Raw genomic sequence first — 14,412 nt, 5'->3', positions numbered from 1 at the left:
TTTTTCTGACTTAATGTAATTACTCTAATTAAATGATCACTGTGTGTATTTTGATGCAGATCCATATGCAGATGCAGATATATTCTCTATTATTAGAAATAGCAGATTGTGCAGGCTTGCTGGTGCTCTTTGAGTGCTTTCTAGTACTTAGATTGTGTTGTTTTCTATGTATATTATGTGTGAAGGGAGAGATGTTCAAGTATGTACCTACAGTGTGTTTTTACGAGCTATTTATATGAGATATTAGTTTATAGAATGAAATAAGCCAAACTAACAGAGCAAAACAGGAGGCTTTTATATCAGAATTTGTTCTGTATCTAAAGCACTCTACCACTAGTGTTGTTCATGCTGAAGTGCTCTTAAAGCTCTTTCTATTACTGTGGGTTATTTGCGGTCTTCTATTTTGGATGCGACCTATTTAAGAGTGATGTGTGTGTTTATGCAGTCCTTTAGCCCCCACAGAAACACTCAGGTTACTATGTTGCAGTAATTACGCTCCCTGCTTTTAGCTGTCATAACATAAAATGTTTGGGCAAGGGGGGAAAAAAACAGACGAGGTTGTCACACCGAACAAAACCGCTAACCAGACATAGTAACCCGTGTTTAACTGGGCTGAAATATACTATCGCTGACAGCGGGTGGGAGCATAAAATTGGGCAACCGTCCACTCATGCCAAAACAATAAAAAAGCAGAAGAAGGGGAGGAAGATATATATATTTATATATGGAGACGGAGAAGAAAAGGAGGGGTGGACTGACTAACTTTGAACTCGCTCTCAAAGAACGCTTTTGAACATTGTTTATCGCTTTTTAGATTCTGAGAGGCAGACAAGCGGACAAAGGCGGCGAAACAGAAAAAGCATTCAGACACAAAAGCAGATACAGACAAGTAGAGACCCAGACTGAAGTAGACAGATCCAGAGACAGAAGAAAGGAGGAGGCAGTTACTAGGAACAAAGAGGAGAAAACTGAAGAGCACCAGTCCTGATCAATGTGAGCTCCGGTCCAGCCTGATCCTCCTTTATACAGGCAATCAAGCTCCGGGGTCCGCTGAGGTGTTATTACTTTGTCAGGGAAGACTAGGTTGTTTGGGGAAGATGGATGATAGTAGGGACATGGTTCTGACCCAGAAATAGTGTCTCACCTGTGTTGCAAAGACATTTTTAAATAAACCACAAGGATGTAAATGCAGTGTATCACTTAAAAATGACAAATCAACATTGCTAATAAGATGTACACAGTGATTCTGGGGTGTGATTTTGATTCATTCTGAACATTATGACCCAGTATTTCAGAGCATTCATCACTTCCTCCTTCACCTAAAATGACCAATGTGTACATTTTCCCAGCAAGCAACCTCTTGTGGCCGTGTGGATAAAAATGTTTTTCTTTTCCAAAAAAAAAAAAAAAAGGTGGAAGTGGTGTGACACCGCTGTAGCGCTGCGGAACTTGTTAACGGATAAGGCTGGTGATTTTTCTATATTTATCTTACTGGCAACAAAACTCATGTGCAGAGCCAAACCACATTATAGTTACAAGTATTGTGTGTGCATCCAAAGCCTGATATATCTTATTCCTCTGTGCCAAAGACTCGGGTTGTTGTCCAAAAACTATCACACCGTTGCTCTGGGTGACCAATTCTTTCACCATTAACATTATGGTCACGTTAGTTTGTTTAGAAACGGCTCCAAAGACTAATGGCAGCGATAACATTTTCAGTCCCCAGAGAGCAGTTCAGTGTAAAGCAGACAGCACATGTCACAACCTCTTGACTTTGTGCCACATTGTGAATTTCCTCAAAGAACTTTTAGTGCGTAGTCAAGAGGTTTTGATATATAGCACAACAAGCTAGTGAAGCACTAAACAGAACTGCGTTGGCATCTGTCTTACACAGAACTTCTCTTCAAAGACTGAAGACTTTCCTAAACAAACTAACATCACGTCACGTCAAAAATATAGAAAATTGCCAGCCTTATTCTTTAAATAGATTGTATCAGCCAGCTTTGAGTTATAATAAACTCACTGGAGCAGACAAAAATACTGTCGCTGGTTGTGTCAGTATACGTTTAATGATATGGTGATCAAAGTGTTGAACCAGCAAGTAACAAGAAATAACAAGAAGTAGAACGCATAGAGACGCCGAGGTTTTATCTCCGCTTGTAGTTCTGGTGACAAAGTAATGCTGTTTTTTTTGTATTTCTCTTCATGTTTCTTGTCAGACAGATACAAACATACATACACAGACCTCAGCGCAGTCAACTATACACTTTTTTTTTCTAAGTGCATTAAAGCCGAACATCCACCCTGTTAAAAGGCCGTCCACTGCTGTTTCCAAGGTAACCACCAGCTGCCATAAACCTCACACACAATGCAACATACATATCCTTTTTTTTTTATGAGTTATTTGTTATGGATTTCCAATTAATGTTACCCGCCATTGTTAATCACACCATTACCCACGGGACTGCAGAGATTCTGAGAAATTGATTTTTAGTATTACCATCATGATTGCTTTAATGAGACAGTTTTTATAATCAACTAATGAAGCTCACTTGTTTGTAGAACTGAAATTAGCACTCTAATAATTTTGTTCTGCTTTAGCACTTCATTCCAACAGTGCATTTTTTAAAGAAAAAAATCAGTCTAATCACATTCTAGACACTTTTTTTTTTTAGGCTCCCCATGTTCTGCAGGGAAATATCATAACACAAATCAGGTCATTTGAGCCACGATCCGGAAAGTTATTTCTGATGTGATTGCATGCACACATTTCCTTTGTGTTTGCTGTGCAGCGACTGGAGTGCAGGCTGAGTGGGTGTTTTGAAGGTAGCAGCACGTCCCTGCAGGGCAGACAGACAGGTACTAAATGCACAAAGAATCTAAAGACTGTCACATATCCGGTCCGAGTGCCGAGCAGTTATCCACCTCCGCTTGACACTGCATATCTTGGATTCTTCACTCTGCTGCCTCCGAGTTCTCTGATAAAAAAACCTGTAAACGAGTGAGGAGGAATGAGGGTGATAACTTTAAAACAGGGGTTTTGTTTAACTGACATTTGTGTAGGAAGCTTGTATGTTTATTTACATCCAAATGTAACTCTGCTCCAAGAAAGTTTAGAGTTACAGAAATAAGAAATTAAAGCCTTCTTTAACCACCTCACTCTCCAAAACTCATCTATCTGGGGTCACACTTGAAACATAACAGACTTCTCAGAGATTTGTGGGTAGGGTTGGTCTCCACTGTCCAGTCCGTTTCAGGTCCACTTCTACATTGGTAAAATACCAGCCCTTACATAAAAAAGCACAAAAAAACACATTTCACAGGTGATAAACTCATATAAAGGCATGTGGTTTTCATGTTTTTTGTGTGTGAATTTAACATGTGAAACAGCAATTCACATGTTAAATTCACATATAAGTACATTTCACTTATTATTATTATTGTAACTTTTATGTCTTCTTCTTCTTCTTCTTCTTCTTCTTATTCTTCTTCTTCTATATCTTCAGCTTAATCATGTATCAGAAAACAAAGATAAAAGAAAAACATACAAAACATCTTCATCCTTTCCAACTGGCTTCTGCAGCTGATGACGTAATACAAGCAGGTGGTAACTGGATCCAGGTGATTAACAGAATTAACTGACCAGATTTCATTTTTTTTTAAAAATACACTGAAAACTTTTCAGATTGTATCTAATAAACAAATATCCCAAAATAAAATAAAAAAGTTGGCATATTACTCAACAAAATGTTGCAATCATGCATATACTGTACCAACTGCCCAGTCATTTCCCAACTTTTAGTCTGAATTTTAGTCAGTTCCTGTAAACAATCACAGATGTTTTCCAGAGGTCCAAACCCTGCAGAGCTTGGGTTTGGACCCCGGAGTCACTGGTGTTCAGGTGTGAAGCTCCAACTCAAACACAAACCATGAATACAAATCACAACTGTACTCACGCTGCTTTTTTTTTTATCTTCGTCTGCAATATGCATAAAATATGACATTGATTTCCATCAGGCTTTGAAGGTTATATGTTACATAAATGCAGCACTAAAACAGGTTTATGGGGAATTTGTCTTCTTATTGCTCCCTGCTGCTATAATCGTTACACTGTAAGGTCATTATTGGGGCTTGGGACGTGAATCCTTACAAGTGGTCCCTGCTGGCCTAATTTACTTGTCTCCGCTGAGTGTCCTTATTGCCTCGAAAACAGAAAAAAACCCACTTAGAGGACTCTATGGGTGTTTATGGTGAATTATTTTGTGCTTCCCAGTGATTAATACGCAGGTTAATGCACCTTAAATAAAACTAGTGTCAAGTGATAAAGTGCTAAATATCAGGCTTACATTTAAATCTCCCTTTATCTTTAAGTTCACTGTAAAAAACCTGCTTATTTTTATATTTGAAGGAAATGTCTTAGTTACCTGAATTGAGGACTAACGGAAAAGGAGCGTACATGCTCATATTTTATGGTAAAACAATTGTTGTGGCTTCAAAATTGACAGTTTATACCCTCTTTGTCCTTAAAGCTCACATTAACGATAGAAATGTCAAATAAAGTACACAGAGGTCCACACTCACAGAGCCAGAAATCAGTTAATTTCATTATTAGCAGATGTGTTTCTGAATCCTTCACAGTGTGGTCCTGTGGTGTTAGTGCCTCCACATAGGACCATTAACAAAACAATTTCCAAAGAGGATACAACCATACACAGTTAATTTATAAGAGAAATGGAAATGTATCAGCAATCAACAGTTGTGGCATTGTTTCCTTTCCCATTGCCTGTCAGTAACGTCTCTGAACTCTTTATCAAGTTGGATTTCTTTGTTTTATTGAGTTCATTATGTCGCTAGATTCAGCAGGACAGAGCTCTGCGGTTAAGAATGAGATCAGTGTGAATATTGCAACATGGTGAGTAATAAGAAGCTAGAACTGGGATTTAAAGCTTTTCTTGGTTGAAGCAGTGTGAATACCCAGCGTCCCCTGCTTCATGTATCACAGCCTTAAAGAAATCACCTTTATTTAATCTAAATAAAAGCATTTTCTTCTGTTCTCCACCACAAACTGACGACGGAAAACACAGTCTCGAGCATTATTCACTTCATGGAAGCGTTTACGTTTGCGGTGTTAACACAGGAAGTGATGTGATTGGCTCTGGAACTTGATTTATAGTGGAAGTGAGAGATGAGGCTTTACGGTACCGTCCACTCTGTTTGATTGACAGGTGAATAAAGCACAAAAACACCACAGAGATTAGCACGTAGCAACAAAGATGGAGACAAAAACAAAACAAGGATTACACACTGTGCCACTTGAATATGAACAAAAGGAAATTACCTGGACGTCTGTGTGGTTGTGGCATTATTAATACCTTCATACATAGTGATGAGTGAAGGCTTTATTGTTGTTTATTGTTAGCCCGGTTTCAAGATATTTATTCATTCTCACTCTCTGCAAATTAAGTACTTCTGTTTTTACAAGACAGGTTTGAATAAAAGCTTCAGACAATCCTGATCTGAGGTGGATCTTCTCCAAGTAATACTGGTAGTCCAACGTTGCACACACTTTCCCACAAGTTAGCCCATAAAGTGGAGAATGTGCCTAATCCCGCGCAGAGTTATGACATATGGTCAGTGGCTTAAGTGATCTGGGGCCATCTTAAGATGTAAGTGGAATGCTATTCCCAAAGGGGAGCGGGAAGGTAAATAAAGGAGACAATGCTCAGCAGATATGGGAAAATATTGACACGGCTGACCTCACTGCTTAACTGATTAAAGCCAGTAACATTTCACAGCTGTTTACCTAACAGCTAGCAGTGTGATTTTTTAAAAAAATGTGAGCTTTATGTCAAAATGTCAAATCTTTGGAGAAAGAAAATTCACTTTTTTAAATTTCATCCTCCAAATCTCTCTGAAATATAGAGGATCTAATGAGAAGAGTCATTATTTTTTAACCAAGGGTTTAAATTGTAATGCACCATCCTTTAAAGCTGCTTTGTGTCATCAGCCGTAATGGGAGGAAATTTAAATAGAAGAAGGGTCTATTCTCTATTATCAAGACTTTGGTCACATTTATGGCAACATGAAAGGTCCACTGTGGAGTTTTTGACCACTAAGGATGCTGATGTTTTGATCAACATGTGGATGACGATGCACATATACACCACACAGTGCTGAGGGTGTTATCATGTGATGGCAGTGGGTGTGTTTCCATCAACCTATTTTTATTCGTATTTTCAATTTATGCATAAAAAAAAAAAAAAAACCTGAGTGGAAATGCTGAAAATAAAAAAAAAATCTGGAAATAATGCATAATAGTATTTACACTTGGCTGAGGTGGAAAAGTTGCTGTATGCAAAATGTGACGAAGCGCAAAGGAAAGAGATTCAGCAATTAAATCATGACTCACATGAAGCATGTGAATTAAACGTCTATGTACAGTACGTTTCCGCTCCACTGAAGAGACGAAAACATCAGATCTGTGTGAACAGATGAGGAACCTGTAACGCTCCTCAAATTAATACATCAAACAAACAGAAATGTCACATCATCCTCGTTTAATTACGTCACCTTGTTGCGCCCACTTCTTCTGAAAAGGTTTATCTTAATGAACCAACTCCAAATATTTGCACCATAAATGCAAATATCAGTAAAAGAGAAGAAGAATAATACTGTTGCACATGTGTTGCAAGCAATGCAAGTTTTAAAATGTTAAAAATAAATGTTTTTAAGAAAGATGCACAAAAAGCAGTTCAATTCAAGCAATTTTGTGTTTGCTTACAATAAAACACACATAGTTCTAAGTGATGAATTGACAAAACTAAACTAGACTGAGCAGCGTTGGATCTTTTACTTCTCTTGGCTCTCTGCTCTCTTTTTGTATAATGAGGCATCACAGACCATCTTCAATGGTAAAAAAAAAAACTGACTTTGCAAATCACAGGATTTCTGAGCCTGAAGTTCAAATTCTTAGCTCTTCTTGCCATTGAGAACTGCAAATGATTAAGGACCAAAGTCCAGTGCAATTTTGCATCAAAACCCATCACAAGTAGAAGTGGAAAGTCTGGAAGACCACAGACTTATTGCTTGTACTTTGTGCAGTTTTTCCTTAAGCGCCAAGTCTGTATAAACCATATCAACAATTCAGAACATGCAGAAATTACAACCAAACACTGTAACACTATAGTCTGGTAGTCTGTGTGTCTGAGATGGATTTGGTCATTTATCTAACGGTGTGCAGAACCACTTTAGCACATAAACTACGCTTTACAATTTTCCTGTTTGACACCATTCTCACATTTCCTCTCTGACCAGAACTGATCTTAGACAAACTGATGAATGTGTGACGAACTTCCAATATGTTCTATTCTCGTACATGTGGAAAAACAAGCATTGTTGAAGTATTGCGTGTGTTGCTCTCCTGACCTTACTGCCCACATGATTACTGAGCTCCCTTTGCTGATCAATGAAGATCAATACTCCTCTGCTTGTTTTGGCTCCAGGAGAGGAATCCTTAAGGCAGAAATCTTCAGAAACCTATAAAACATGCGCAGATTAAACACACGCTCGATAGTTATTCAATGTTTTGAAACGGTTTCAGAAGCCCAATAAGCCGGAGACATTTTTCAATCCAATGTATCCTTCAGCTAATATGAAAATATGAAAATACCAAAAAACCAGTGGCAAAGAAATAGCAGTGGTGTCAGATTATTTTCCACAATTTCAATGCAGTTTTACTATGACTTTTGAAATGAAAGCTGTTAAAATAAGTGGATGTTGTAACACTGGAACAAATAGAATTAACTTTTTTCCACTGGCAGTTCTTTGAGTAATTAAGTTTTGAAGAAATCATGAATCATTAAATCTATGAAATATCTGTTTATTTTTTGGGTTGTCACCATAAAAAACGGAACGTTTACACAATAATTTAAATGTTAACTGATCAATCTGTCACATCTGTTAGAGTATAGCTTCCTGGAGCTTGTTGTTTGTGAGACTATATAACAAGGTGAGCTGGGTAATGGGTCTGTGTGCTCTGTGCTCTGCGTCTTCATCTGAATGAAGACAAAACGACACACAGCGACAAACAGCCTGCAGCGTTGCCACCTTGTTCTTGTTTTGTCTTCAATCTCCTCCAGAGCTTCATCATGTGCAGATGCGACTAAACAAAGATTGTGAGAAAAAACACACACACACACACACACACACACACACACACACACACACATCAGGGGACATTTGGGGGGGGTTTGAACTCACTAAAGCAGGAGAAGAGCACAAACTCAGCTGCATTGCGGGTTTAAAAGAGAGACGTCTCTAATTGACAACTTGCTCCTCCTCGGTGTTTCAGACGACGTCTTGTCAAGGGTTCTTCTCTGTTACGCCTGTTTTCTCTGCTGGCCTGGGACTGATAACAAAACCCTCTCTTTAAAACACTCTACACCCCCTTACATAAACACACACACACACACACATGCACACACACACACTCACACTTGCTTGGTTTCACCAGGCTGCACACAGCATGACACGCAGGCACCAAAACACCCACATGCAATCCTGAGCACACTTGCGTACATCATACTGAGCGAGAAACACAAGCACACACATGCATATGCTTGCACACATACACTAACTCTCTCTCTCTCTCTCTCTGTCACACACACACACACACACACACCACTCACTCACTTGCAGGGAGGGAGGAGTCAGTGCTAAAAGACTTGTAATTTGTGTTTTGCCAACAAAGGCTGGCTAATCCTGCAGAGGGCTTTGTCACAGCTGCTATTGTGTGTTTGTGTGTGTGTGTGTGTGTGTGTGTGTGTGTGTGTGTGTGTAAGTGAGAGAGAGAAGGAGAGAGAGTTTGAGGAGGGAAAAATGTGAGGGATAGAAGAAGAGAAAACACAAGCGAAAGAGGGTGAAGAAGAAAGAAAGAGCTGAGCTTGATTGCTGTTGAGTCTTTTTTTTTTTTTTTTAATCTGTGTGTGTGAGTGTGTGTGTGTGTGTCACTCTTTGTCCCAGCTGTGTGTGCATATCTGTGGGGGGTGGGAGTGTGTATTTGTCGCCTCCCCTGCAGTTTTCTGCATGACAGAGCTCATTTCAGCCCATCTCCTTCTCTTCCCATGGCCACTCCTCCTCCTCGGCCGGGCCTAGACCTCTGCTCCTCAGGCGGCCCGTGGTGCCGAAGGGTCGTAAGGGTCACGGGGGGGTGGGGTGGGAGGGGCAGGGAGGGGAGGGCTGCTACGCTTGTTGGAGTCGTTTAGCTTAAGACGGAGATGATCTCTCTGATATCTGCCAGGGGGCCTCGACCGAGGCGAAATAAAGTCACCAATGTGTGACAGGTGGAAAGAGAGCGAGCTAATAGCTTTGGAGCGGAGAGGGACTATTCTGCCTCTGCCCCCCCCCCACCCCTCTCACCCATCCTGTCCCATTCACAGACTTAAAGAAACCACTGAATCAGACTTACCTTCCAGTGACAAACAGGGAGGCGACCCAGCATGAGGCTAATCAGAATTAGGCAAATTCATCAGCCGTCACACAGTGTCTTCAAAGAGCAAAGCGCAGGTATCACAGGGCTTATTTGACTTTTATTTTCAGTTCCAGAAAATTTCATTGTGTCAGTTCTTTTGGTGAGAATTCGCTGATGGGCTCGGGTGTTCGAACTAGTGGCCTCAGGGAAGTAACTGACGTGCAGCCTGCAGATTTTTGTTCTTCTCGGTGAGCTCTGCAGTCGAGAGGTGCTGAGCTGCTCTTGGCAAATTCCCTCCGTCTAGGAGCAGAGATCATAATCTGCATGTGGAGTTCAGTGTTTCTGTGCTGATACCATGTGACAGAGCACGCAGGTGCAGCTGTGGACATGTGCGAGCAAACAGATGTGCAAAATACGATTTCAACACTGTAGCACATTCATCAGTGGGGGGTAGATAACAGTTGTGTTCATCGTTTAACTGTGATGTAGCAATAAAGAGAAAGATGGGTGGACTATGACCAATCAATGAACATCCTGAGTACACAGTCAGACTGTGTATCCACACAGACAGACTTAACGCTGTTCTGCTTTTCACTGTGCCAAATTGTTAAAAATGTTGCATAAGAATATGGAAGTTTCCAGTTTCTTGTTGGACTCATTTTGTACAATTGGCAGATTATATATATTTAAAGATTTGAACCACAACCTCAAAACTTCAGAGCTGTATCAGTTCTCACACTATGAATAAAAATAACTCTAAAAATCACAAAACTTTTTAAAATAAAAAACCTTGAGACATGCACCTGAAGAAAATGCTCATGAAGAAACTAATTAATGAATAAATATATCTGAAATTACATTAAAAGCTGAAACAACTAAATGATTAAATAAAATAAAAAACATAGAACCCAGATGTTGGGTCGAGAACAGTAGAGTTTCTTGTTTCTTGGTTGAACTTGATGGATAGTCTGTGTTCGTCTGTGTTATTCAGATTTGGACACAATGAGGTCAGGAAGGCGACAGGGGGAGTGAGCGGTTTGGCAGGCGCCACTCAACTCCAAACTTTAGCCTTTTTAACCATTAAATTCACATCTACCAGCCGATCAAATATCTCTATCAGATAAATAAGAACTTAAAGTTTGATCCAAAACAATACGGCAAAAAACAAACACAAAGGCATCAAAGTTTTGTACATACCTGCTCCTGTGAGACCATAAGTGTACCTGTCAGTGTCAGGGCTGTCGGGGATGTGGGCGCTGCTCTGATTGGCCCCTCACCAGAGAGGTGGGTCGCACAGAGCGGTGCCAGTGGGGATCCAAGGGCTACTTCCCTGCCAGTGCCAGGGGCGTGTGAGCTGGCCGACCTGGCGTGGTCTAGCGTGCGGATCGATACCAACAAGAACGGACACACTGCGATGGACAGCTAGGGGATACACTACCCACTGGTGATACAAACTCACTTGTTACAAACTTCAGACTGAGAGAAGTAAATCCCGCTTTCAAAGAACATTGTACAACTTAACCATAGCAGGGTCATCTGGGACCCGAAAGGCAAACCAAAGGGTCTAGTAGGAGGTCATTTGAATATACGCAGTGTCCTCTCAAAAAGTGATCCTATATAACACCTGATCAGAGATTCAAATCTTGACTTTCTATGTTTATCAGAGACTTGGCTGCATGAAAACCCTCCATCTGCTGCAGTGACTGTACCTGGCTGTAACATCTTAAGGAGAGATATGCCTGAGGGAAAGAGTGGTGGTGTGATGATATATATAAGAGATATTTTCTAATGTGAGCGAATACAGTGGTCATCTTATAAGAATCTGGAATGTGTCGGACTAAATTTAATCTTGTCACCTCAAACGTGCTTTCTCCTTCCTGTAATATACCACCCTCCTTTTGCCAATAATGTGTTTTATGACCAGTTGTAGCGTCTACTCGAGGAATGTGATTCTAGGGAAGAGATTCTTCTGCTGGGAGATTTTAACATCATAAAGCAGATCTCATCCAGCCTAGACTTAACCCAGCTAGTTAAAGGTCTGACTAAAACCTGATTGACTTTATTTTCAGTAATAAACCTTAAAGAATCATCAACTTTAATATAATAACTGGTTTGTCTGATCACAATATAACACTTATGGCAAGGAAGCTGACTAAGACGCTGTTTAATTTTTCTATTCCCAAACAGCCCAAACAGTTTAGAATTTCAAGAAGTGAACTGGAAAACTTTGTAACTGCACTAAAGGAAGCAGACTGGAATAAACTATTGTCTGGGGTAGATGCAGAGGCAGACAGTGATATATTACTAACCACAATTAAGAACACAATAGATGAATTTACTAGAAAAGCCAAGACCAAGAACAGACAAAGCAGAAGAATAGTCTGCACTGGTTGAACTCAGATGTATTGAGATTAATGAAACAACGTGACCTTGCATTAAAACAGGCTCTTAAATCTAAATTAGAACATGATAAATGTAAATTTATTATGTTAAGTAACTAGGTAATTAAGGGATTGAGAAAGGCTGAAGCAAACTTCTTCATAAATATTATTGGAGAGACAAGAGGCGATGCAAAACTGATGTGGAAACAGATTAAAAAAACTAACAGGGGAAAGACCACACATCGGGAAAGCACTCAGACCTGGACCAAGATGGAAATCTAACCCAATCAGGACCCATATAGATTAGCTGAGGCCTTCAACAACAACAACACTTTATTGACTCTGTTGCTGTACAAGCACAGAGCTTCCCCTGAAGAAGAAGTTTCAGAAATCAAAGTGATTCAGATCATCAACTCACTTAAAATGACTTGAGCTAAAGATTTATATGGTACGGACACTTCCATGCTGAAAACTGGCACTAGCACCCCCTATCTGTAAGGTTATTAAATTATCCATGTATGGAAAACAGCTATAGTGACACCCATCTTCAAAGCTGGTGATCATAAAGCTGTTTGTAATTATAGGTCCATCAATATATTGCCTGTCATCTCTAAGACTGGGTATCTGAACAGCTCATCTTAAAAACAGCCCCCTCTCCCTGCACCCTATGCCGTTTGGCTTTAGAACAAAACACTCCACTGAGACGGCCAACTGTTATTTTGTGGAAAACATTAAATCAATGATAGACGAGGGTTGTGTTGTTGGAGCTGTTGGAAAGCCTTTTTAACCATAGCATCCTTATAGCTAAGCTCTCCAGGTTTAACTTCTCCCCTAATGCACTTAACGTTATGAAATCATATCTAGCAGACAGAACCCAATGTCTGAGGGTAAACCACCAACACTCAGCTTTTATCAAGTCTTCTACCGGTGCCCCCATAAGGGTCTATTCAAGGCCCACTCTTGTTTAGCCTGTACATAGATGATCTACCATCAGTTTGTTCTGACGTTAATGTCCAGATGTATGCTGATGATACGGTTGTCTATTTGCATGCCAAAAAACAAAGATGAAGCTGCATCAAAACTGTCTGCTGTAATGGTACAAGTAACCGCGTGGCTAATTCAATCCTGCCTTCAGTTTAACTTTACAAAAACAGTCAGCATATTCCTCACAAAAAGACCCAACCTCAACACCAAATCCAGATATCAGTCTCTGGAAAACACAGGACAGATTGTGTCTGAGTTTAAATACCTTGGCGTCACTGTTGACTCAAATCTGTCTTTCACATCACACATTTAAAAAAAAAAAAAGTTTCAAGGAATGTTAGATTTAATCTGGCCAATTTCAAATTCACAAGGAACTGCATGACCACTAATACAGCTAAAATCTTCATGAATACAATGGTCCTTCTAAACATCATGTACTGTTTGACAAGTTGGGGACACTTCAATAAAACCACACTAAAGCCAATAGAATCCGTGTACAAACAAACAATAAAAACCCCCAGACAAGAAGCCACAAGGATACCACCATTGCAGTATTTTGAAAAAGCAACAATTTGCTAATCTGGGAAAACATGGTTAAATATAGTAGACTCTGTCTCATTTTCAAGGTATTACACAACATGGCTCCTCCACCACTCTGTCCTTACATCACATTAAAAACAAGCCAAACTACTAGAGCAACAACAACTAGAGGAGACTGTCTTACTCCTGGAAGACAAAGTAGTTTTGGACGATCTGCTTTTTCTGTCGGAGCCTCTCGGGATTGGAACAACTTGCCACAACACGTAAGAAACTGTGCCAACTGCCATTAATTCTCCACAACATTAAGAGCCGGGTTCATTAGAAATCCAACTTGTGAACACTTGAACAGTGAGGTGTTTTCATGTTGTTTGTTTTCTTATTTGTCATTATTATTTATTTTATTTGATAGGGACGATGCAATTTAACATAGTTCTGAAACAGAGCATGAAACTGCTGTACTGCACACAGAGAGTTTATAGCTATTGCTCATTTTCAACTCTTGTCCCTAGTTGGGCTTTATATATACAGTGTAATTAAAATATACAGCTTTCATCATCATAAAAACCACAGTGCACTACAGATATGGTTAGTGTAAGAGCTGCTCCAGCTTATCATAGGCTCTATATATAATATCCACACTTCACTGGTCTTAACAATGTGCTGTCATGCTATTTGTTGAATGTGCTGTCATGCTATTTCTTGATTTGGTGATTGTCGTCATGCTATTGTTGATTTTTATGTGTCTTAAGAGCCATCTTTCTTGTCTCTATGTAGTGCACGCTCTGTTTGTATCTGCATATTTCCACTGCTTTTACGGTTGATACTATTTTCAATGCGTTTGTGATTTTCAACTATTTGCCTGCCCAGTGACTACAGATGAAAATTAGCCTTTCTGGCTAACTCGTTTTTGTATAAGAGAGAGTATAAGTATGTATTTACAGTTTGAGAGAGGACTTGACCCAACAACCTCTCTGTTACTAAACCTACCATTTAGCCCACTGAGGTATGAAGGCATCCTGAGCTACATTAGCTCTCACA

General features: G+C 39.8%; 1 protein-coding gene across 1 annotated transcript in view; it reads left to right on the top strand.

Annotated features, from left to right (window-relative positions):
- The window catches only part of fgfr3 (fibroblast growth factor receptor 3), a 125,693-nt gene that overhangs the window by 11,134 nt on the left and 100,147 nt on the right, over positions 1-14,412 (top strand). The window lies entirely within an intron of this gene.

This window comes from Thunnus maccoyii, chromosome 16 (assembly GCF_910596095.1).
Source record: "Thunnus maccoyii chromosome 16, fThuMac1.1, whole genome shotgun sequence".
NCBI classification, from domain to species: Eukaryota; Metazoa; Chordata; class Actinopteri; order Scombriformes; family Scombridae; genus Thunnus; species Thunnus maccoyii.
Note: the sequence above shows the minus strand (reverse complement) of the source record. Positions and strands in the feature narration are given on the sequence as shown.